Genomic DNA, 19,059 nt, shown 5'->3' on the forward strand with positions numbered 1-19,059 from the left:
TGCAGTGAATGGGTGCCGTCAGAATTAGAGAGTCCAAACAGCTGATAATAACATCACAATAATCCACAAGTACATCTGTGAACATCTGGAGAAGACAAAAGCTGAAACAAATCCATCAATAAGATGTTTTTAACATCAAACTAGTCTATAATCCTCCGGGGAAAAAGATTATCTCTTTAAGTCTCTCACATCAAAATCCACACACATATTTGTTTAGAGCTGTTTTGGCTTGTAATTGTGCTTGATTTGTGCAGATTTCTCTCCTGATTCAGACTTTTTCTCAATATAGGACTTAGCTGAGGAAAAAAAAAAAGTTAAAAGTTGAAAACATCTTGATGGATTTTACTTGTGGATTATTGTGATGTTTTTATCAGCTGTTTGGACTCTCATTCTGATGGCACCCATTCACTGCACAGCATCCATTGCTGAGACACTGATGCAGTGCAACATTTCTCCAAATCTGATGAAGAAACAAACTCATCTACATCATGGATGGCTTGAGGGTGCACTCTAAAAAGTACTGGGTTGTTTTAACCCAACTTTGGGTCAAATATGGACTAACCCAACCGTTGGGTTAAAATTTTTAACCCAAAAGTTGGGTTAGTCCAAATTTGACCCAAAGTTGGATTGAAATAACCTAGCATTTTTTAGAGTGTGAGTAAATTTTCAATAAATTAGATTTTCGGGTGAACTATCCCTTAAGCAGACCACTGCCCTACAAAAACACGTCAGTTTAAAATGAAAGTGGGAACGTGAATTTATCGAGGTCTCACTTTGAAACATGTAATGCAAGCTTATCTGACTTGCTCCAAATCTTGGCATTGAAACCGTTTTCTTGCATATGTGGTGGTATTTCGACACTGTCAAAGTGACCGTCATTGCCACATTAATAAAAAAATAAAAAGAAATAAAAAACAGATTGAAATGTGACTTTGTCAATTGATAGAATTTTATATATTTATTTTACACTGTTTAGGTGTATAGAAATACTAGAAATGCTCTGTGGATGTTTCTTAAAGTGAGTGGTCAAAAACTGTCATAGATTTTGTAGACTCGGCTCATTTTCTGAACTGTTTCCCGATGCATAGTAGGTCATATATTATATATTAGCATGATGGCCGTAGCCTAACGGTTAACTTTCCAGGCTGCTAATATGAATGTTTCAGGTTCGATCTCAAGAAGAAACTGGACATCACCACTGTGCCCTCAAGCAAAGTGCTTCTTGCTGCTCAACATGTTTCAGTTATCAATCCATTTGGATATTATTTGGAATTTACTAGCCTTTACAATAGACTTTAATGCATATTTAGAGTATGTGAAGATGTTATACATCATGATTAGACTATTATACTGAGGTCATACATGACAATTAGACTTCTGTGCTGTGTTGAAATGTTACCAAGTGTCACTGTGGTGGTATGTTATTGTTCACAAAGGACTAAATTAAACGAACGGAAAGGAATGTACCTCTTGTGAAATAAGACAAAATAAAATGGACTGAACATTACCTGTCTAATATTATACATCGTATTTCAGAAGTGAACTCTGGAAGGTGAATATGAATTATAGAATTTTTAAAGTATGGAAATGTGTGTGAAATGTTTTGAATTTAAATATTCACAGCTTAAATAAACAACTATGTTGAATTTCAGCCCTTAAAAATGCAAGCCCTGAAAATACAAGGCATTAAAATGCAAACACTGCTAATGCAATGCATTATTTTTTTTCAGTTAGTGCAATTCAACATGCTTTTTTGTTTCATTATTTTTCTTCCATATATTAAATGTTGCATGCACTCTTCCTTAGTATTTTTTTCTTCTTCTTCAATATAAATATCCAAACATCTTTAATCCTCTAATGCTGCTTGTGTTGTGGGAAAGAATTTTTATTTAAATTTTTTTTTTCCTCAATGAAATAACCATATTTTATTTTGATAATGGTTTAATATTTTGTATTTTTAGGGGATGTTATGGTACTGAATTATATTTATGGAATAGTTATGATCCATTTATTACCTGTTAACCACTCTCTGGGCATAGACCTGAAAATGTAATTTCCAACTTAAACGTGCATAAATCTTGAATGTTTTGGAGCACAGACTTAAGTTTGGTCTCTTTTTAAAGACACTTGGCAGATTATTGCTAAAGTTAGGTTAAGAGTTAATATTTTCCGAAATGTGTTTTACTCTAAAACTGCACAAATCTAAACAAACTGTGTTCCAAATTTGAGGCTGATATTTCAAAAAATTAGCTTTCGGTAAGATTTTGGGTGCAGTACCAAACGTTTCCACTAGATGAAATTTTCATTTTTGAACCCGAAGCATACAAATGAGACAAAAAGCCTAACGCCAAAACCTTTACCAAGTTTTGTACAATTCTGATGAAGTAAAAAAATAAACTTTTCCCATCCAAATGTTATATTTACGAGATGCAAACCATTCGATCCTTACATATCTTTAATTGGTCTTATAAAGTCTTAATTTACCTGCAGAAACCCTTTAAATGTCTTTGGTGTGTAAAAGCAATGAGACAGAGGAGACGGTTCTGATTCAAACTGGTGTTTATTTGCAGTACATGTACAATTGGTATCATAGGATCCCAGCGCATTCTTTGTAGTAGTGCACTTCTCAGCGTCTGTATGCCGTTTAGTGCACACAGACCTAGCAGTTTATAACTAACTGTTGGGCTGGCATTGCTAGCAAATATTACATACCAGCACCACATCTTAACACGTTGGTAATTCATGATATTTTGCAGATGCTTTTAAATGGGACTTACCAGGATGATCAAAATCCAGTGGCTAAACATAACAACTTGCAAACATCAGCCACAGATTTTCATTTTTGGTAAGATGGATTATGTAACATTGACAATATAAGCCAAAGAAAAAAAAAAAAAAAAAGATTAAAAACATGAATTTATTTGACAGTACCAAACATGTCTCTACCTCTGGGTACATAAAACTAATAAGTCTAGATCTATTGATTACAACGAGCATGACAGCAGTGGGTATTGCACATGAACTGTAAAAAATGAGTACAAAGTAAAATTAAACAAAAAAGATCAAATTTACATTTCAATTCGTTGACCTCTAGGTGAAGTATACATAATGTACAAAACTATACGTTGCCTACTATTGACAATAGTTCACTTTAGAAATAAATAAATAATGAAATCCGTATTAACATCCATCTTACGGGCAGCTACGTCGCCAAAAAAAAAAAAAAAACACACTGTAGAAATTTAGAGTGAGGTAGTTCATCAAAGCCTACTTTGATTTGGATTCTAACATTTTTGAGAGATGAGATAAAAGCAAATGCGATGAAAAATCTAAAGTTAAATTCCATTAACTTTCCTAAAGAGAGGAAAAGAAAAATTAAGAGCACTTAACAAACACGGATAAAACTGAATGTCTGGGATGCAACTCAAATGAAAGAATATGTACGCCAATAGTTACGCAAACTCAAACCTTCGGTTCCTACACCTCCCAGCTATCCCGCATGTACATTCCATAGCACTGCCTCATGGGAAATGTAGTTCCCACCTACACCATTCGATGCAATATCTTGCATATTTCCATAAACAAAATAAAGCTGCAAACCATATACACATACCAAAAATGTTCCAATTTGCTATTACTTTGATGAAAGACCTTGCTTGAGGGTACGTCCCTTTACAGATCATCTTCTCAACATGCCCCGACCCTTCAATCGACATCATACATCCAATGCACTACAAAAATAGACACTCCAACATGACATGAACAATATTACTTTGAAAAAACCTCACCCAAATTTCTTCACCTTTCTAATCATTCAGGAATGAATGCTGGACTCAGGCACTTTCTCCACTTTGAAAGCTAAATATAAAATGTGTATGTTATTAAAATGATGATTGGTGTTTTTTAATTTTTTGGTGGTTTTTGTTAGTTAGTAGGAGAGTTTACACTACATACACTAGTACTGTAAACACATAATTACATTCCAAAACACATTTTTCTAAACATCAGAATAAATCTGATACTGATGGGCTATTTTTTAGCGTTAGACAGGCATTAAAAAGCAGTCGTTGCATTTTGGACCTCCAATCTAATACGTCTTTATTCATTTAGCACGATTGCTCCATCCAAAATGACGCTATTAAAAATCACCCCCGGAAGCAGTTTTTTATTTGTCATCGTGTAATGAATAAGATCTCATTGGCAGATGCAGTTTGTTAGTAAATTCAAAAGTACTTGTACAAAGAGTACAAAACCCTGTTTACACCTGATATTAAGATGCGTTTTCGCCAATCTAATCACAAGCAGACGTCGCTAAATACATGCGTGAAAGGGGTGTTAAATGTCTCGAGCTTGTCCACTTTTGAGCACTTCCAGAGGTAGTCGAAAACATCCACTAAAGACCGCCGGCTCTCCGCTGACTGGGCTCATTCTTAAACATTACGAAGTTCATTTCCTATCCGTTACCCGGCAACATCAGAATATTAAATTAGATTTAAATTCCGTTACAATGGATAAGTGTATGTGACCCTTTAAAAATAGCCTAAATGTTTTTCTTTTTTCAGCTTTTTTCAGTTTTGCATGCGCATAAACAACAGAAGAAAAAAGAATAAAATGACATATGATAGGAATAATAATTAGAGATCGACCGATATATCGGTTTACCGATATTTAAGCATTTTCCATAATCGGATATCGGTTTTGTAATATCGGATTCATCAACATACAGAACTACCACATTTTGCTATAAGTTTGATTGCATAATTGCTGTTAATAGTGTTAATCGTCTGTTTGTTTATGTCTTTTATTGATTTTTCTGAACATTTCTGCCGTATGCACATAAACTGAAGTCATCACTGATAAGCTACTACTAAATATTGTATAAACTTAATTTTCTGTAAAGTTGCTTTGCAATGATTTGTATCGTAAAAAGCGCTATACAAATAAACTTGAATTGAATTTAATTGAATTGACCGATAAACATGCCATCTTGTGGGTGTTTTGAGAATTGCACACAGGATCGCCATTACAGCACGTCTGAGGGGAGACTAGACAACAAAAACGGCATCCAGGTACCTGATTTGCTGTAGTTAGTCAACTTTATTAAACATATTTATGAACAAATTAGATGCATTAAAATAAATGCTTGATATGTAGTTTATGCAGCTTGGCTCTAAGAAATAGAGATCAACTCACGGAGGCATGTAAAATAATCCTTCAAGTCCTGTCCCAATAAAGACGTAACTTTGCCTGAATTAAATAACATGCAGCCAGTAATGAGCACATGTTGTAAATAAAAGCGCTGAATTGAATTCTCTCTCTGTTGTATATTTGCTCATCATAGTCTCGTGAAGCCGCTTTCATATTGCCGTTCACGGAAATATTCCAGCACGGCCACCGCATGTAACTTTTAACAAGATTCACTTGTTTAAAACACCCTAAATTGTATTAACATTTACTTTATAACCATTATTTTTTTGCTAATAAACATCTAAATAAATACAACTCTATGGAAATGAATTAGCCTATTTATTATCTCCGTGAGCGATCACTATTATTAACATTATCCAGTGAATTATTATTAACTCTGTAGCTATTAAACGGCTTATAAACCTGCTAAAACTGTAGTTTAAAATGAAGTTGATATGACTCCTGTCATTTATTTATTTTCTCCATCCTACATTTATTTTGTTTATTGTTAGTAGTGTTGTTGCCGTTGATGCTTTTTTATAAATAAAATGTGTTTTACTGTTGTAATATGAAGATTAAATTTAACATGAAAGACTGCAAATTTTTAACACTTTTTTTTAAAAAGATGACTGAAAAGAGGAAAAAACTAAATGAAGTATGTTCTTACTTCACTCAGTCAATTATGTACTTCACAACAGTAAATAAATATCGGTTCTGCATATCGGTTATCGGGCAAACATGCAAATAATTGGTATCGGTTATAAAACAATTAATATCGGTCGATCACTAATAATAATAATAATAATAAAACAGGCCTACACCAAATTAGTTTCAGTTAAATACTTAACGAATTAACATAACAAAAGGAACAAAAAATAGAAAAGAAGTGTTTTGTTGAATCTTTACAGCTGCACCACAAGTTTGAGGAAACAGAGGCGGCTGAAAGCGCATACTGTTTGCTTACCAAATATCACAGATTATTTAATTTTTTCCTGCAGTGATATGGAAAATATCTGTGATCACGCCGGAGCCTCTCACGCACACAACATATCATTTATAGCACTGCTAGCTGTTTATAGGCCTGTGTTATTAACAATGAATGCCGTTATAATTTGTGTTTTATTTTATAATTATACACTACCAGTCAAACAGTTTTGAACAGAAAAATTTTAAGGGTTTTTTTTTTTTTTTTAAAGAAGTATCTTCTGCTCACCAAACCTGCATTAATTTGATCCAAAATACAGCAAAAACAGTAATATTTTTACTATTTAAAATAACTGCTTTCTTTTTGAATATATTTTAAAATGTAATTTATTTCTGTGATCAAAGCTGTATTTTCAGCATCATTACTCCAGTCTTCAGTGTCACATGATCTTCAGAAATCATTCTTATATGCTGATTTGTTGCTCAAAAAAAAAAAAAAAAAAATATTTATCATCATGTTGAAAACAGCTGAATATTATTTTTTTCAGGATTCATCTATGAATAGAAAGATCAGAAGAACAGCATTTGTTATAATGTTATAACATTATAAATGTCTTTATCACTTTTAAACAATTTAAAGCATCCTTGCTAAATAAAAGTTACCCCCCCCCCCCCCCCAAAAAATCAATAAAAATAAAATAAAATTATACTTAAGCTTTTGAATGGTATAGTGTATAATGTTAAAAAAGCTTTTTATTTCAAATAAATGCTGATCTTTGGATTGAAATTATTTATTTTATTTATTTTTTTATTTTATTTTTTTTTTTTTATTTATTTAGAGCAGCAAATCAGCATATTAGAATGATTTCTGAAGATCATGTGACACTGAAGACTGGAGTAATGATGCTGAAAATTCAGCTGCGCATCACAGAAATAAATTACATTTTAACAGATATTCACATAGAAAGCAGTTATTTTAAACAGTAAAACATTTTCACAATATTACTGCTTTTGCTGTATTTTAGATCGAATAAATGCAAGCTTGGTGAGCAGAAAATAATTATTTAAAAAACATCAAAAATCTTACTGTTCAAAAACTTTTGACGTAGTATATATATAATTTTTTTTTATAAAATTACTATAATTTTGTAGCTAATTGTATTTTCAGATTTTTATCTTATTCTGTTCTGGATACTGATAAAATGTAAAGGATTTACTGACAACTTATAGGTTTTTTTTGTTTGTTTGTTTGTTTGTTTTTTCTTCTCTCAGTACAATTTTGACCGATATAGTTTCCATAATTAATTTTTTTTTTTTTATCCATTCAGGAAACGTTTTAAAAATAGCTTAAAAAAAGGCGTTTGGCTCATATGTAAATTGCACAAGCTTATTCCACAATATTAGATCAAAAAAATCAGAAAAGGCCCACATACAGAGGCCCATAGACCCTCCCCTCAAAAGAACAGAAGTGGTCAAAAGTGGACAGAAGAGTCGGATTAAACCCCCATGTGTGAAAACAGGGCCCTTGAATTCGAAGCGTTTCGTATGCATGGGCCAAACACCCAATTACAGTTTCATATCATATAATGAAACGTCCAATCAAGACCTTTACATCAGGCTGTACAGTGCTGAAGTGTGCTGAAAGCTGTGGGTTACTGTGTTTCAAGTTGAAATATGTACAGACTAGATTACCTACGGTGACGTTTGAAAACCCAAACGTGTTTTAACAGAGAGCATACTACGTGAAGTCAGTCGTGCAATGACATTAGAAAGAGAAAAGAGTAGCTTACAGACCCTAAAAGCACTTTAAAAAGTGTTTCTCGTCCAGCTAAAATCGTGGTTACGTACACAGGTCATATTAAAAACCAACTCTGCCGCCAAACACACTCTGATTTTATACACCTCTGACTCCAAAACAGCAGTAACAGTGAGGAAACACTCATTCATCCAAGAAAAGGGATGTGCCGTAACCCTAACTAGTGACTTTTTTGAAAAAAATTAAAACAAAACATCTCAAAAATATATTCCCCGTTCATCTTTACAAGTAAATTCAAATCATTCCACATCCAAATGGCAAGATGCCGTAGCAGTAGCTTCAATCAGATGCAAAAAAACAAACGAAAGCAATTAAAGAAATGCTGGTTTGGAGTAAGAGCTTTGAAGATGCCTTCAAAAACTCTTACCTCCGTTCTCACACGTTGTCAATTCAAAAGAGCGTGTGAGTTTGAGAAAGACAGGAGACTAGGTGTGATGGGTGGGAGTGGGGAGGAGGAGGATAGTCATCTGCAGCAGCCCAGCGGTCCTGCGGGCGCCTCCTGACTGCTGTCTGTGTCCGAGGTCAGGGTGGGGTCAGTGGACATGGACGAGACGTCGTTTGTGGAGGACGAGGACGTCGAGGGCTCCTGGGAGTCATTGCTCACTGCTGCACCTGTGCTATGAGAAACAGAAACCATTTTTATCAGCCAGGTACTGCTGAAACACAAGAACGTCGTGGACATACAGTACAGGTCAAAAGTTTGGAAACATTACTATTTTTAATGTTTTTGAAAGAAGTCTCTTCTGCTCATCAAGCCTGCATTTATTTGATCAAAAATACAGAAAAAAACTGTAATATTGTGAAATATTATTACAACTTAAAATAATAGGTTTTCTATTTGAATATACTTTAAAAAAAATAATTTATTCCTGTGATGCAAAGCTGAATTTTCAGCATCATTACTCCAGCCTTCAGTGTCACATGTAACATCCAGTCTATCACATGATCATTTAGAAATCATTCTAATATTCTGATTTATTATGAGTGTTGGAAACAGTTCTGCTGTCTAATATATTTGATGAATAAAAGGTTAAAAAGAACTGCATTTATTCAAAATAATAAAAAAAAATTCTAATAATATATATTCTAATAATATATTTTCTTTACTATCACTTTTTATCAATTTAACACATCCTTGCTGAATAAAAGTATTGATTTTATTTTTAAAAAGAAAGAAAAAAAAATACTGACCCCAAATTACTGACCAGTAGTGTATATTATTACAAAATATTTTATATTTAAAAACATAGCTTCTTTTTTTATTTTTTATTCATCAAAGTATCCTAAAAAAAGTATCACATGTTTCTGAAAAAATATTAAGCAGCAGAACTGTTTCAAACTTTGATAATGAATCATCATATTAGAATGATTTCTAAAGGATCATGTGATAATGATCCTAAAAATTCAGCTTTGCATCACAGAAATAAATGATAATTTAAAGTATAATACATTTAAAAACAATTATTTTAAATTGTAATAATATACAATTTATATTATTATAATTCATATAATAATTCATAACAATATAATTCAATAATAATTCATAACAATATAAATGAATTAACCCTAGATAGTCAGGTTTTGAGATTTCACCCCAAACATCTGTAAACCCTGGATTGATGTTCTTAATTGAATATTCACACTCAGTTAGGTTGACTGGATACTATATGAACTACTTCCTATGCAAGAATTCATTTGCTTGACAGTTAATTGTTTTAACATACGGCATGTGAACATTCTTCTGACTTTAAACCTGAATATAATTTAAGCCAGGGTTAAAGCGGCCCTTAACCTGTGCTTTAAAAAAAGATTAACCCAGGGTTAATGTTGTGTGAAAAGCCTAACGCATAAATCAAGGAGGAAACTAACCTAGCGAGGCCGGCTGTCCTCGGATCACCCCGTTTTTCGTTCGTTCCTCCAAGTCCAGCACTTCCTTATATATCAGCTCTGATCAGGGAACAGATACAGAAGAGTTAAAATTACATTCATATTACATCTTTTTTTGCATTGATGCCATGACACATAATCTTATTTCACTTTGTGTCCATTAAGATCAATTCAAAAAGAAAAAATTATCATGCATATGAAAAAAAAAAAAAAAAAAAAAAAAAACCCATTTGAAAATGATTTTTTTTTTTTTTTCATAAAAATCATTTGAAAAGAATTTGATTTAATGGAACGCAAATAGGCATTATCAGATTGTAATTTAATAAATCAATTTTATTAAATGAATTCAAAAAATTTCTTTGTTGATTTTCCTTAAAAATTGTGCTTAATACCATTAGCTTGATATAAAAATAATTTTATTCAATGGATACTATAAATAGGCATTATTAAATAGATACATTTCGTTAAATAATTAAAAAAATATATATATTTTTTAAATAAATATATTGTTAAATATACCGTTAGATATAAAATTAATTCCTTTGATTCAATACATTTCAAAAATAAGCATGAATAAATTATTTAATTAATAAATGTATTAAATAATTGAAAAATATTTTTATTTGTTAAATATTTATATTTATTTTATTTGCATAAATATTTTATTATATATACACTGTTAGCTTGATAAAATTAATTTGATTCAATGCATTTAAAAAAAAATAGCATTATAATTTTTTTAAATTAAAAAATTTTTCTTTTATGCCAAGTAAAGATCATGTTCCATGAAGATATTTTTTAAATTTCCTACCGTAAATATATCAAAACTTAATTTTTGATTAGTAATATGCATTGCTAAGAATACATTTGGACAACTTTAAAGGTGATTTTCTCAATATTTAGATTTATTTATTTTTTTGCACCCTCAGATTCCAGATTTTCAAATAGTTGTATCTCAGACAAATATTGTCCTATAACCATACATCAATGGAAATATTATTTATTCAGATTTCAGATGATGTATAAATCTCAATTCTGAAAAATTGACACTTAAGACTGGTTTTGTGCTCCAGGGTCACATATTGTGATATAAACAGTTAGCTTGATATACAACTAGTCAATTACTGGAATTAGCTAATTACTTTTGGTCATACCTTCAACTCACCAGAGACTAAATATTATGAATTTATGACAACGAATGATTTAAAATAAAAAGCGCACCTTTCCACTCTTCCACTGTGTGTTCTCTCTCATCTAGCTGCTTGTCTGTGATCACCGGCGGCGGCTGAAACCGAGCAGATAAATCTCAATCAGATGCGTCAACAAAGGGAAGAAAACAAGACGTCAGGTGCTCTTCTCTCTGGAGAGTTCATGCTGCGCAAGCTCCCATCTGGACCCTGAAGTCAACCAGCACAGATAATGAACGCTGAAGCACTCACCGCTTCCACTTCGGACGGGTCGTACCACACGTTGATGTAGGGGTGCTGGAGGGCCTCGTCCACCGAGATTCGTTTAGACGCATCGATTACCAGCATTTTGGATAACAAGTCCCGCGCTTGACTCGCTGCAAAATAATTGCATTTAAATCAGGACAATGACATGGACAATCATCCTGCTCTTGGATTACTGCGGCTTGAGTTTAATAAAAGGGAAACAAACAACAGTGTGCATCTGGAGAAGCCTAATTAAAACAGCCTTCAGCAAAGCAGAATCCTGAATCAAAGGCACCTTTAAATATAGCAGCGAGTAAAATTACATTCATATTACATCTTTTTTTTTTTTTTTTTGCATTGATGCCATGACACAATCTTATTTCACTTTGTGTCAATTAAGATCAAAACAAAAAGAGAAAATTATCATGCATATGAAAAAAAAAAAAATCATTTGAAAAGAATTTGATTTAATGGAATGCAAAAATAGGCATTATCAGATTGTAATTTAATAAATCAATTTTATTAAATGAATTCAAAAAATTTCTTCTTTGTTGATTTTCCTTAAAAATTGTGCTTAATACCATTAGCTTGATATAAAAATAATTGTATGATTATGATAATGATTTAATAATTTCATGGATTACATAAATTTAGGATTTTGTTAAAGATTGCATGCATTGGCTTGATAAGCACAGTTTCTTGTGTCAATGTATTTCCATTTGAAACAGGAAAGGGAGGCACATTTTAAAGAGTTTTAAAGAGTTCAAGCCTTTTTTTTCTATATAGCCAAAAGTTTAAAGCTGCAAACTATGGAGTAGCAAGAAAATATATACTACATACTGTACAGTTTTATTGAGAATTTGGCTGCATTATATGAGCACAGAGAGGCAAACAAATGTAATTATGACAAAACAACATCATGAATATGCTAATAAGCATATGACATCATCTAATCACTACACCTGCATAGCATTTCTTATTTAGAATATGTGTTTTTTTATTGAATATATATGTTCATGTTTTGCTGTTGTAAACTCACTGTATTTTTATGAAAATTTTTTTTCTCTTGTCTTTGATGTAATTTCTCATGTAAACACCCTGTATTATATATATCTATTATATATTATGGATATATATATATATATTACTATATATATCTATTTTTTTTTTTTTTTTTTTTTTTTGGAGGTAATTTTTTTTTGTAATCTTGTTCAAACGAATTTCATTAAACTGGTATCGAAAAAACTATTGTTCAGGAACCTGTATCAAAGTCTGCGTGTATGTGATTGAACGTGGCTCATCCAATCAGAACATTCCATTTCTAACAGCAGTCTACAAAACTCAATATTTACAGAGTAACAGGGCACTATAAAACAACAGAAAGCTTTATGGCAGGTCGAAATGTTAAAGAAGTATCGCTCACCTTTCAGCTTGTTGTGGTCGGAGTCTGCAGGGAAGAGCACGTCTGGGAAGAGCTTCTCAAAGCTGTATCCAGGTAGCGCGGGGCCGGTCTCCACCGTAGGTCCTCACAGACTGGTTGAGCTTCAGCATGAACTCCTGAGACGGCGTGCCCAGCTGCTCGATCACCTTGTTCCACTGGTCGATGTCTTCAGACGACAAGCTAAGGAAAACTACTGAGTCTCTTACCTGACTGACAAGTCACATACATATCATGTTTCACTTACAGCTTTAATTGAGCAGTTTAACTCTTTAATTTTACCCTCTATTACTTTAACAATGACTGTAGCATGTAACAGTTCACTGATCAAGTCTTTTTAGTCACCACTCAAAGTGAAAATGTTATATTGACTGTAGCATGTAACAGTTCACTGATCAAGATATATATTATATATTAAGATTATATAATATTAGCTACTCTATAGAATATATATATCTTATATAATATCTATTATTATTATATATCCTATTAACAGTACAGGTTCAAAAGTTGGGAAACATTACTATTTTTAATGTTTTTGAAAGAAGTTTCTTCTGCTCATCAAGCCTGCATTTATTTGATCAAAAATACAGAAAAACAGTAACTATTGTGAAATATTATTACAACTTCAAATAATAGTTTTTTAATTGTATTATACTTTAAATTATCATTTATTTCTGTGATGCAAAGCTGAATTTTTAGGATCATTATCACAATGATCCTTTAGAAATCATTCTAATATGATGATTCATTATCAAAGTTGGAAACAGTTCTGCTTGCTTAATGATTTTTTCAGAACATGTGATACTTTTTAGGATACTTTTGATGAAAAAAACGTAAAAAAAAAAAAAAAAAGAAGCTATGTTTTTAAAATATAAATATTTTGTAATAAACAATATACACTACTGGTCAGTACTTTGGGGGTCAGTAATTTTTTTTCTTTCTTTTTTTTAATAAAATCAATACTTTTATTCAGCATAAAAGCATTTATATCAGTGTTAAATTGATAAAAAAGTGATAGTAAAGAAAATATATTATTAGACTATATATTATTAGAAATTTGTTATTATTTTGAATAAATGCAGTTTCTTTTTAACCTTTTATTCATCAAATATATTAGACAGCCAGAACTGTTTCCAAACACTCATAAAACAAATCAGAATATTAGAATGATTTCTAAATGATCATGTGATAGACTGGGATGTTACATGTGACACTGAAGGCTGGAGTAATGATGCTGAAAATTCAGCTTTGCATCACAGGATAAAATTATTTTTTTTAAAGTATATTCAAATAGAAAACTATTCTTTTAAGTGGTAATAATAATATTCACATATACTGTTTTTTCTGTATTTTTGCATCAAATAAATGCAGGCTGCTGAGCAGAGAGACTTCTTTCCAAAAACATTAAAAAATAGTAATGTTTCCAAACTTTTGACCTGTACTGTATATATATATATATATATATATAGTGTGTGTGTGTGTAATAATATTTTTTAATGTTATTAATAATTTAAATATAGTAAATGTGTATATATGTTTACATATATTTAACATTTTTAATTAAATTATTTTCTTTTTACATGCTTTTGTGTTTTTGAAAGAAGTCTCTTCTGCTCACCAAGGCTACGTTTATTTGATCATAAATACAGTAAAACCAGAAATATTGAGAAATATTATTAAAATTTAAAATAACTGTTTTCTATGTGAATATACTGCAAGTTATAATTAATTCCCGTGATCAAAACTGTATTTTCAGCATCGTTACGCCAGTCTTCAGTGTCACCTATGTGAATATACTGCAAGTAATTATAAATATGCTAATATACTATATATGGCAAATGAACACCTTTCAAAAAAAAAAACGGGTGGCGTAGAATAACATTATTATCAATTAATTGGTTAGGAACCTATGTAAATCGCTTCAAAAAACGGTGGTAGAATAAATTATATAATTAATTTGGTAGAAAATATGTAATATGTCACCTAAAAAAATATATATATATTTTGTTTTGATATGTTTTTTATATTATGTATATGTTTTGTTAAATGAAAAGAAATACATTTAAAAAAAAAATGCTGCTTAGAGCTGCACACACACACACAAAAGAGGGATTTTTACTATGGTCTGTGTTAACAAAGTGACTGAATAAAACTCTCTTGACACTTTCATTTTCAGTTCATTACAAATATGACTTTTCTGAACCTTCTTTTTATCATGTCTCACACATCAATGGCAAAACACATATCAAGGGTAAAATAACAGAACAAAAAACAACCAACCAAACACACACACACACACTCAGAATGGGACAGTAGTGAAGGGAAGGTAAGCGCTGCCTCTGACCATTTCAGCCATGATGCAGCCAACAGACCAGACATCAACTGAAACATGAAATGACAACCAAATTAAAATGGCACAAATCTTACAAATGAAAGACAATAAAACAGAAATACAAGAAAACGAAATAAAAGAAATATAAATAAGGAATATAGGTTGGGTTGATGGTGTGTTGGCATTTGGTTTGAAGGTTATGCAGGTTTGCATAGGGCAGGACAATCCATAACAGAGCAAGACACAGACATCCAAGAGACCCTCATGTTCACAAAACAGCACAAAATCCTAGCAAACAACTAGAAGGATACAGTCCCTCCCTGGAAAAAGGATTTTGTGCCGCACCATCTCTGCCATAATGCAGCCAACAGCCCAAATATCCACTAAACCAGTGTAGCATAGAGGAAAAAGAGAAGAAATAAGCAAAGCATAAAGGGCAGCGTGACTGCTTGAGATATTCACATGCCAATTTTTCCTCAGCGCTACCATCCAGGACCACACGTCAGCATTTTTGGCCTTCAAATTGATTTCCGCACTGCAGCGAACCACTTTCACTTCCCGAGCAAGACTCGGTGACTAATGCTTTCCCGATCTAGAAGCTCAGTGCTTCAGGCAAACCCATCCAGTGTGCTTGTGCATGCGGAAACCACTCCAAACTAGCTCAACAGGATGAAAGAATCCCTCAAGGGGCTTTCAGGTTACAACACCGCAGCCGTTGGGTGAGATCGAGGTGGTTTTCAGCAGAATGGTGTGGATGTGCTCGTGTGGGACCCTTCACGTGGGCATGCTGCAAAGCGGTGACATCGGGTCAGCACTCACCGTTGGCTTGGTAACCCATGCCCAGGATGACCTCGGGAGCACGGTAGTAGCGCGTCACCACGTAAGGAGTCATGAGGAGGGCCTAAGGTGGCGACGAGCGTAACGGGAATCCAGACCGAAGTCCAGGATCTTCAGAGTACAGTCTGATTTCACTACTATGTTACTGGGTTTCAGATCCTGACGAGAGAAGAGGGCAGGGGTCAGAAGGGGTCACGTTCTCACAGGTGGGATCCTGCAATGTACAGTCTGAGATGTTAGGTCTTTGCATTTAGGTTTTTGTTTTTGTTTTTTATTTTTTGTTTTTGTTTTTTCAATTTAATTCATTAAACGTATGCAATTTTACAACGATTTTTAAAAGTGTAACAAAATTACACGCATTTTTTTCTTCCCAAATTCCATTTTATTTTCCCCTAATTGTGTATTTCATTATTTCTGCACTCTGTTTTAATGGTTTAATTTAATTTTAAATAATCAAAAAGCAAGTTTAATCAATTGCAACTTTAACAATTTAATAGTTTTTTAAAATTTGTACAATAATAGGATCCTGATTTTTGAGAAATTCTTCGTTGCCTATATTATTTTTTCTAATAATGCAAATTTTAAACTAAAAACTGTGGTAATCAAGAGAAAGCAGAAAACACACACACAATTTTTATTTTTTTTTTTTAAATGCAATTAAATTAAAATGTAACCATTCCTTTTATTTTTGTGCCAAACAAAGTGCTTCACAACAAATGTTTTCTGTTAAAATAAAAACATAGGGGGGGAAAATGTCTAATATATGATTTTTATATGATATAAATAAAATCATAGTGTCCTTAGAAACATGGGTTTTTTTCTAAAAGCTTGTGAGCTGCCAACCTAGGCAACATTTATAGGCATCACCCCCTACATGAAAGCTGCTGTAAATAATTGGCAGCAAAATTACGCTGTCTTAATAAAACATCTTATTTTGGCTAAATTTTAATCACAACAGAGTAATGATTGCAAATGCATTTCAAGATATAAATATATACAGATATAAAACTGTTTATTATTATTTGCCTCCTAGTTAATTTTGTGTTTAAGGCAATTTTCAGTGTTTTTAGAACCCAAAAGGTTTACTAAATATTTAAGGAAAAAAAATATATACATATTTTAGGGCTGTCAAAATTCTGAAAAATAATGAAACGTATGTTTTTGTTTTAATATTCCATATATATATATATATATTCATAGATTTTTACAAATATTACTGGTCAGAAATCACGTGATTAACTGCATTTTTTAATTTTATTAACAGCATTAGTTTAGTGTTAAAAGTATAAAAGGGTTTATAAAATATAGTCTCTTGTAAGTGATCGTCCTGTTTGGGGGTCCTTAGCATCGAAAGCTTGAAAACTCCAGCACAAGTCATTAGTTTAACAACAGGATAAAACTCAAACTCTACTGACAACAACAGAGCATCAGTTTTTCTTGTGCTTTCACAGAAGAAGGAGAGCTTATTATATTTGATGTATATTTTATATATGTTTAAAGTAGACCAGTTCATTAGGCTTTGAAATATAGTAATACAGTGTCTGTGCTTGTTACTGCTGCTGATGAAGATGAAGGACTGGACTGTTTGAGAGCGTGTGTGTGTGTGTGTGTGTGTGTGTGTGTGTGTACCCGGTGTATGATGCCAGCAGCGTGTAGGTGTTTGATGCCGCAGAGCATCTGATAAAGCAGGTATGAGAGCCTCTCGTGGTCCAGCTCCATCTGAATGACCTGGCACAGGTTAGCATCCATCAGCTCCATCACCAGATACCTGCAGACAGGTGACGCAGGAACAGAAATCAACAAGCATGTATGCAAGCATGCAAACACAGATCTGTGAGTTATGCAGGACTTTTAAGATGCATTTCTCAGTGGCATCTACTGTACATGAGCAAACTCTATCAGTAGCTTGCTACATCTCTTTATTTAACCCATCTGAGTCAACCCTAGGCCAAATTTAGATTATGTATCACTTCCATTCTAACACAATTTTTAAATCGCAGCAGAAAGGACTTACACATCCTGGAATTCTTCAAGTGTCTTCTGAGGTCCGTTATGAGGCTTTGGTAAGATTTTGTTATGTGATGAATAAAGCATACTTCCATTCTAAAATGTTTTTTAAAAAGCTGATCTATGATTGCTTTAAATTCTGTACGATTTCTGAAGGATATATGCAATGATATTTAACAATATTGCTATGTTTTTGATCAAATAAAAGTGAGCAAATGAGGCTTCAACAACTTTAAACAAACTTTCAGACCTCAAGCGTTTTTTTTTTTTTTTTTTATAACACACAGACAGAGACAAAGCAAAACATGTCTTACATTTTTGTGGTTGACACATTTCATCAGGACCAGCTCTCTGTAGGCCCGTTTAGCGTGTTTTTGGTTGTGTTTGGTTCTTTTTTTGTAGGATAAGTTTATTAATTGGGATCGGCTAAGTTTCTTAATTGCAACATTTGGTAAAAACAAAAAGAGAAAAAGCCAAACACAAGCTTTCGTGAGCCGTCTCAACAGCAATCGGCTTCTTTCATATTTTACAGGCGGATTATAAATCCTTTCATCTTACCAGACGATGCCTTGTGCTCCAGATCCGATTGGTCTTAAATTCTGATAGCGCTTCAAAACGGTGAACGTCGAATCTCCTACATCTATGCTGTAGTACTCCTTCTCACGCTTGTTCCTGTTCATGGTGAAAACCGTTCTGACTGCGTCTTGGGCATTCAAGAAGAACTTCCCCTCCAAAAATCTGAAAAATAAAGAAAGAAATTAATGAGCACATTTAAACCTGGTCCTATCTGTTTTGGTTATGCCGCTGAAAAGAAAGAACAAAGTGTGGTTTGCCAATTAAACACACTTCGAAACAACTTGGCATTCAAAGTTAGGGAAAATGCATGAATGCAAATTGATAAGTTGGAATAATGCAACAGAGCATTGCAGCTAGGAATGATATTTTGTATATGGGTCAAAGACGTTAAGATGTCCGCATCAAAAGAAATGTACAATAGTGATTTTGTGTCCATAGAAAGCATGTTAAATGTAAGTAAAATGTCTACTTTTAAGGTTTCAAATACGTTTTTGGAGAATAAAATGTCAAAATTTGGTTGAAATAATGTTAGATTGTCATTCAGTGTAACATAATATTTTATGCAAAAATTCCAAACAACATGCTATTCTGACTGTGCACATAATTAAATATCTAAAAG

At 32.6% G+C, this 19,059-nt stretch overlaps 1 pseudogene; it reads right to left on the reverse strand.

Annotated features, from left to right (window-relative positions):
• Positions 1–7,408: 7,408 nt before the first annotated feature.
• Positions 7,409–17,898, reverse strand: LOC109060021 (annotated as a pseudogene).
• Positions 17,899–19,059: the final 1,161 nt, after the last annotated feature.

Source organism: Cyprinus carpio, chromosome A12, assembly GCF_018340385.1.
Source record: "Cyprinus carpio isolate SPL01 chromosome A12, ASM1834038v1, whole genome shotgun sequence".
Classification (NCBI taxonomy): domain Eukaryota; kingdom Metazoa; phylum Chordata; class Actinopteri; order Cypriniformes; family Cyprinidae; genus Cyprinus; species Cyprinus carpio.